Source organism: Asparagus officinalis, chromosome 4, assembly GCF_001876935.1.
Source record: "Asparagus officinalis chromosome 4, Aspof.V1, whole genome shotgun sequence".
Classification (NCBI taxonomy): domain Eukaryota; kingdom Viridiplantae; phylum Streptophyta; class Magnoliopsida; order Asparagales; family Asparagaceae; genus Asparagus; species Asparagus officinalis.
The window spans coordinates 12,030,023-12,037,829 of NC_033797.1; the positions used below are offsets into that span (position 1 = coordinate 12,030,023).

Consider the following 7,807-nt stretch of genomic DNA (forward strand, 5'->3'; position numbering starts at 1 on the left):
GGTCTGATGGCTTCCTCGGCGAGATCTGAGGAGGAGGGGGAGGGAGATGTGGGATCTCTTTTGCCCTAGGGATTTGGTAGTGGGAAGAAAGCTGTGATTTGGAGATCGATGGCTCTGATACCAGTGAAAGAACGAGAGAGATTGATTTTGCGGGTCTGATGGCTTCCTCGGCGAGATCTGAGGAGGAGGGGGAGGGAGATGTGGGATCTCTTTTGCCCTAGGGATTTGGTAGTGGGAAGAAAGCTGTGATTTGGAGATCGATGGCTCTGATACCAGTGAAAGAACGAGAGAGATTGATTTTGGGGACTCCGGTGGAGATTTACTCAGTTGTTATGTTCAGAGGTGAGGTAATCCTCTCTATTTATAGGCATTCTTTCCCCCTCTCCGTCCCCTAATAGCTGCCTTATTTTCCTCCGCTATCTGCGTTCTCCTCAGATTTCTCCGTAACGCCTGATCTGCTGCCTTATTTTCCTCCGCTATCTGCGTTCTCCTCAGATTTCTCCGTAACGCCTGATCTTGATTAGAGAATATCCCACAGAATATGAGATATTCCCTAACAACCAGATCACATGATAACGGTTGGGTAACAATTTGGCCCATGAGGCCAAAAACCCACTTACAGGGGGGGGGGAGCTTAGAAGCAAAGCGAACTCTGTACGCCTATAACACGGATAGGAGGCAGAGAGCTACAGGAGATAGAGAGAGAGAGAGAGTGTGTGTGAGAGAGAGACAGAAATTAGATTCAATGCCATTGAAATGTTTGGGCAGCTTCCATCTCTCCCCTCTCTCTGTCCATCTCTATCTTTCCTTAATTATTAACATTGTGGTAATTAGCTTAGCTTCCATCATCAAATATAAAGTAGTTTACCATATTTCTTTTCTTTTTTATATCTTGGGTTAATTAATTAATTGTGGATAGAAACCCTGTACTATCACCCAATTGTGGATGGATCCCTCGATTGATTTGTTTTACTCTTTTACCTTCAGAGAAAAAGAAAATTGTCCACCCGCAATAATAGAACTACAGAGTCTTATCCGCATTTCGAGTGATAGTAAAAAAGGTCCATTCGTCGTTGCTCTTTTTCCTAAGCAAGCTAATGATCCAGGGCCACTACCAAAAAATGAGGCAACCTAGACAGGAAATTTCCGTCTAGGAAAATCAGATTTCCGTCTAGGATGATTATCCTAAACGAAATTCCGTCTACAATGCGCGTCTAGTATGTTTCCGTCTAGAATGTAGTATTCTAGACGAAATTCCGTCTAGGATACTAGACGAAAATTCCGTCTAGGATACATCCTAGACGGAATATTCTAGACGGAACTAAAAACCGTCTAGAATAATCCTAGACGGAACATCCTAGACGGAAATTCCGTCTTGGATGATTTTATTCGAATCACCACCAAGTTTGTTCATTGCATCTCTCATGCTGGCTAGATAAACAACAGTTGGAACACCTGTGAAATCCTGACAGAGAGTAAAAAGCCTATTATCATTGCATATATAGCCAACTATTAAACAATGAATTAAACTTAAATCACTATACATACAAATCCATCTAGTTTAGTTCTAAATGAAAAACTGAAACAAATTATTGGCCAAGAACAAGTCTGGGTATTCTCAAATCACAAAATTAAATAGCCCATATAAAGTTTCAGAGAACAAAATGTTACACTTGAATTGTATTACAAGGAATGAAGTATAAAATTTTCTACATACCATCAAAAAGTAAATTACAAAATTTAGTTTTTCTTCCTGCTTATAAACACCGACTGTTCTCAATAAAGAATCAAGTAAAAAAGAAGAAAATTAAAAGCAAGACCTGCAACAGGACTCTTGCAGGCTTAAATGGGATCTCGACTTTTATAAATTATTTGTAAGACACATAATGAAATATTGTTTGAATTACTGGAAAACCATATAAGGTTACTTGCTAAATGAGTACTAAGTTTGGACTGTCAAAATGATCCAAGTTAATGTGTTCATTGAGGATAACATGAAGTTCCTGTTTCATTGATGCATATTGTCGAACAGAAAGTGTGCTACATGTGATCTGTCAAATAAAAATACAACCAGGAAGCAAACCAATAATATTTTCTGCAGTCCCCACTTAATTCATATAAATTGTAAAAATCAACTCAATCCTTGAACATCTAAGCTCACTCATACGCAAACCAGTTATCCAATATAAATTCCTTGTAGAAGCAAATGAAAGTTCACTTAAATAAACATAGAATACATAAATTTACAAAGAAATACCCAAATCCTAAAAAGAAATATTAATTAAAATTCTATATAAAAGTTTGTTTCTTTTATAGAATGTTATTTTGAAGGAAAAAGTGTTCGTCATCAGATAGGAGCGAAAGACTAGAAAAATATTAATCAAAATCTCATTAGAGATTTTTCATTTAAACTATGCACAGATCATCACTTGACCATTTGATTACATAAAATTAAAACAAAATAATTAGAGGTCTCAGAAAGAAGGCAGCATGGAAATAATCATGAAATCAGATTAAAAGTATAACATCCAATTCCTTCATCAAAGACGCCACATAAAAAAAAAGTTCTCATTTTCAAGAAATAAGTAAACATAACAAAAGCAACAAAAAAGGCCTCATATAGAAGATTAGAATTCGTCAATACAGATGATCTTCAGACATATGATTGTCATTATTAATCATTTAATCATTGGCCTATAAATAGCTTAAAATAGGAATTTAGCCACACGATAAAATAGGAAGACTTGGTTGGGAGCAAGAAAATCAAACTTTTGGAAGACTATGAACAGCGCGGTGCTGCCGAATTCCGACCTCCGCTTCAGGTCCCCGCGCTGCTGTCGAACTCCGACCGGAACAACGCGGCGATCGAGTCGACGACGACGAGCTTAGCGGAGCCGAGGAGGGAGGAGGACTCGGCGCGGGCGAGGAGGGAGAGGAGGTCGGCGGGGGAGTGGGCCCTGGCGACGAGGATGCGGTCGAGGGGGTTGGGGCCTGAGTGGGGCCGGGAGAGGGAGAGGGAGAGGAGGCTGCGGAGGGGAAGGGGAACTGGTAGTGGATGAAGAGGGAGGGGGAGAAATTCGGGAATGAAATTTGGGAATCACGAAATTTGCGAATGAAATGCAGCGATTGGGGATTTTATTTCAGAGTTAAATAATTTAGGCGGGGGAACGAAAATTGGGGGTGAAATTTTGGGGGGAAGGGTACCAACCATCCTAGACGGAAATTTTCTGTCTAGGATGTTTTCTAGACGGAAATTTTCGTCTAGGATGCTCGCTCTAATTAAAAAAATAAAAAAAAAATATTAAAACCGTCTACTTTGTTATTCTAGACGGAAATTTCCCTCTAGAATAGTTTTTTCTAGACAGACTATTCTAGACGGAAATTTTCCGTCTAGTTTAATAGCAAACTAGACAGAAAGTTTTCCATCTAGAATATTCCGTCTAGGATGTATGTTTTTCTACTAGTGGGCATAACCTATGTAACTGACAGAAATTTTAGGCAAAAAATATGGAACTACCTGCAAAGCCTGGACCAACTGCGTCGAACGTCTGGAGCTGCTCAGTCTGATGAAGGGAAGCTTTCTCCTCTTTGGTAGTTGGTTAATTATTTTTCCGAGTGTCAGGAGTCGGGTGATTTCCTCAAACAGCGCCTCATTCAATGAGGCAAAGAGTTCCAAATCCTTCACAAGGATGTCAGGTGCGGTTGCCCGATCATGTCTACAAGGAGAATTTCATTAAATGTTTCCTTCATATAAAATTTGACAACACTAGACGACATGGAGAGAAACACACTTATCAAGCGCGTTGAGGCACTTTAGTTTCCGAATTTCAAGAAAACTATGCACTGAATGCCGGTTGTCATCAGCCTTAGTAAAACCAAGAAGGTCATTTTCGACCTCATCCCAGTTCCTATTTTTGACTTCATCCTCAAAATAATTCATATTGAAGTAGAATCCTGACTCTTGCTCAAGCCAAAGGTTCCAAAAAAAGAAAAAGAAAAAAGAACTATAAATTAATAACAAAATAAAAAACACAAAACTTAACCATATTACAGCAAAAAGATCAAACTCTAACAGTTATGTACAGTCTCCTTCAGGGCCCGTTTGTTTGCAAAAATTGGAGGGGGAAAGCAGGGGAAAGCCTGCAAAATCGCCCCAAATTGGGGCGATTTTGCAAGAAAGCCTGCAAAAGTTCTGACTTTTTCAGAACTTTTGCAGGCTTTCCCCTGCTTTCCCCCTCTAACTTTTGCATCCAAACGGGCCCTCAACTTCTCCTCATCAACGAACTGCAAGATCACGAATTAAATTCCCTGCTAAGAGAGGACAACATCGTTTCCACATCCGAACCCTAAATCACTCAAAAATCAGACCCTCCCTAAAAAATGCAATAAAGCACAAAGTTTCCATAAAAGGAAACAATTCAGCTCGTCAGCGCATTCTGAATCCAGAAACCCTAAACTCCAGAGTTCCCGCCTCTGAATCTACTAAGTACTAATATTGGGTTCTGAGCAATCAGAAATGTGGAATCTCTATAACAAAAGCAAGAAGCTGAGAATTTATGCAAAAAAGCAAGAAGTTACGGATAAAAAATAACAAATGCCCTTATAATCAGTTCTCCATACTCTGAGTACACACAAACATTTGGTGGAAACCCAGATATCGGTAAGGTCGCCACGCGTAGTGAACATCTGAAATAATTGAATGGCTATGTTGCAAGATGTTTAACTCAATTGTGTAACTGTGCTAAGTTCTTACTGTAATATAATTGAATGACTATGAGATTCATCAATCTGCTATTTGGTTATGACATAAGATTTGTACTACTGTTTTTGTTTCCAATTCAAACATGCAACTACTAACACTATTTCTCTATACAATCCTTAGTGCTTTGGTTAACGAACATTAAAAATATACTGTAGTCATACCCCAAAAATTCGTGGATGCGTCCCTTGCCAACCCAATTGAAAGTCATTGTTCAAATAGATTCACTATATGGTATCCGGAAGAAAGTAGGGATCCAATACCAGCCCAAGGAAATGTATATATGAGAAGCTGTAGATCAAGCAGAATACACAATGCCGCCGAAGATGTATACTGAACAAAACAAATCTAATTAGAACTTTACCGCTAAACAATATTCCTTCTTATTAGAGTTCTTGGATGTGGAGTATGAGCCTCAAACAAACATGAACATGAGATAATAGATGATACGTTTTTATTCCTACATTATCCTGTAATCAATAGGAAACATTGAAAAGGGCCGAATTCTGAATGAGAAGAAAGAAGATGAAGGAAATTTACTTGAGAGTAGACAGAATCACAAAACCATAGCTCCGATCTCCTACTGGAAGTTTAACCTGATTGGCCGAACATCCAAATTTGAACATGCAACAAAGGCTAGCTAGAAGCAAAACTGTAATCCAATGCTTCCGAATTCTCAAAGCATAACCGAGACAACATTTTAGCTCCGATCTTCTCCTGGCAATCAAGAAGAAACACCACATGAGAATAAAATAAAAAAAAGTCTCGCGGTTAGATAAGTGACCAGAAGCTAAAAATTGAAAGAGAACTCCAATTCTAGGATTTTATACGAGACCTGATCATATTCGGCTTAGCCTAGACAGTAGAGTTAAATTAATAACAGATGCCCACATGCCGCAACAAAGCTTTTCCTGTAATCAGTAGATAATATTGAAAAGAGCTAAAATATGACCGGAAAAAGAAAAAAAAAAGAGATTTTACTTGCGAGGAGACAAGACAGCAGAACCCTAGCAACAACCAAAACCATAATGCGTTGCCTCTCAGATCTCGAGGTATAATCGAGCCGCATTTAGCTCTGATCTTCTCCTGTTAAATTAACATTGGAATTTAGAATAGCGGTTGAAGAGAGAAAATTGAAAAAGAACCCTAATTCTATGCCTTCGACACTCAAAATACCTAAACTTGGCCCGCAAACCCAGAATTACAATCAAACCGAAATTGAAAAGAAACCCTAACTACCACCACCATTTTGGCTCCAAAATCTCGAAGAATCAAGCCATATTTAGCTCTGATTTCCCCTGGCAAAACATCATTATTTCGATAAGCAATTGAGAAGAGAAAATTCAAAACAAACCCTGATTCGATCATTTAATAATAAAATAAACAAATTTTACCTGATCACCGGCCCCAGAATCTCGAAGAATCAAGCAAGAGACAGTTTAGCTCCGATCTTCTCCTGGTAAAGCTTCGAAATTTAGAAAAGCGATTGAGAAAAGAAAATTGAAAACAAACCCTAAAATTACCTGGTTTTTGACTCAAAAATCGAACCCTAGCCCTAGACTCATCATCCTTATTTTTTTGAAACGGAGAGAGAGAGAGAGAGAGAGAGAGAGGTTGTTGATTCTGGATGAAGAGCTGGCGGGAGAATGCATCGTACATTTATCGACACTGGCTTCCAGCGTGGGGATGACGCAACGCGGACAGAATAAAAAAAATATAAAATAAAATAAAAACGCCTAAAATGCTTTAAGTTTAGGGAATTTTTTAAAAATAGACCACTTTTATTAAATATTTAGTAAAATAGACTATTTTATTAAATATTTTGTAAAATAGATCTTGTTTTGGCCAATAGGCTAAAAATAGGTCGATTTTGAAAAACAATGCTCAGAAAACATACGGGACTACTAATCCCGTATGTTTTCTTAGCCTTGTTTTTCAAAATGGTGGTGATTAAGTTGGCTCTAAACATACGAAACTAGTAGTCTCGTATGTTTTCTGAGCCCTATTTTTCAAAATCAATATTTTTTGGTCTATTGGTCAAAAAGAGGTTTATTTTGCTAAATATTTAGTAAAGTGATCTATTTTGCTAATATTTAGCAAAAATGGTCTATTTTAAAAAACTCGCCTTAAGTTTATGGTCCAATTCTTAATGGGCCGACTATTGTCATGAACTGTCGGGCTGGACGGGGGTTTGATGATTAACTATACATTTAAATAAATACTTTTTTTTTTCTTAAATATACATTTTAAATAGGTCCTCCAAGTCGTACAAGTTGCCTTAAATATGTCGCTTATTTTTCGTTGGTTATTGGATGCAGTTGAGAGGGTGGAGGATGTAGAGGGGTTTTGAGAGGGAAGAATGGTTTCTAAAGTGAGTTAGGATAATGTGGGGGCTTCGCGCTAGTCGGAGGTCAGCCGCGGCGCTCTTATCGTCAAAGTGACGAATGACTCACAAGCCCGATGGGCTGTAATCTAAAGCTGTCGTGGTTTGGGTACAAGTTTTAACATTTTAGGGCTCCCAGTTTGACGAAGTTTCTATAGACAGTCAGCACTTCATGATGCTTTGCACTTGTATATACATACTCACTTGCTTTTGGCACCACTTTCTACGTTGAGGTTTCCAAAGTATGCGTATTAATACATTATGTTACACAAACAAGAGTTCGGAATTTTTACATGCAACACCTCATAAGTTAATCTTAAAGATTTTTAACCCTAAATATTTTTTCAACTTAATCGTTAAACATATGCTAATTCTATTTTAAATACACCGAAATTTTATCTTAGAATAGAATATAGTGATTTAAAACTAAAATTAACAAATATTAAGGGCTAAAAAGTTATAAAATTAGCTTGTTATTGTCATGGAAAATTTTAGAGCAAAATTATTTCGTTTGTATAGTATTAAAGCGTAACTTTTAGAGACTTTAGGATATATAAGGAACCCAGACACAAGTATATATAAATGAAAGAAGATAGTAGATACTATTAGATATTTAGGTGCTATTTGTAGAATTTTTATTTTAAAAATGAAAAAAATTTTAAGTG

At 37.6% G+C, this 7,807-nt stretch overlaps 1 long non-coding RNA gene across 3 annotated transcripts; it reads right to left on the reverse strand.

Annotated features, from left to right (window-relative positions):
- LOC109836629 lies at window positions 1,448-6,417 on the reverse strand. Of its 3 annotated transcripts, none has more exons than XR_002246030.1 (8): window positions 6,283-6,417; window positions 6,154-6,215; window positions 5,936-6,057; window positions 5,741-5,845; window positions 5,595-5,670; window positions 4,924-5,476; window positions 1,821-3,716; window positions 1,448-1,465 (listed from the first exon to the last, which is right to left on the reverse strand). It is a non-coding gene; the product is annotated as an uncharacterized LOC109836629 (long non-coding RNA). The 3 variants fall into 3 exon arrangements; XR_002246029.1 differs by lacking the exon at window positions 1,448-1,465 and having other exon boundaries at window positions 1,646-3,716; window positions 4,924-5,092; window positions 5,300-5,476; XR_002246028.1 differs by lacking the exon at window positions 1,448-1,465 and having other exon boundaries at window positions 1,646-3,716.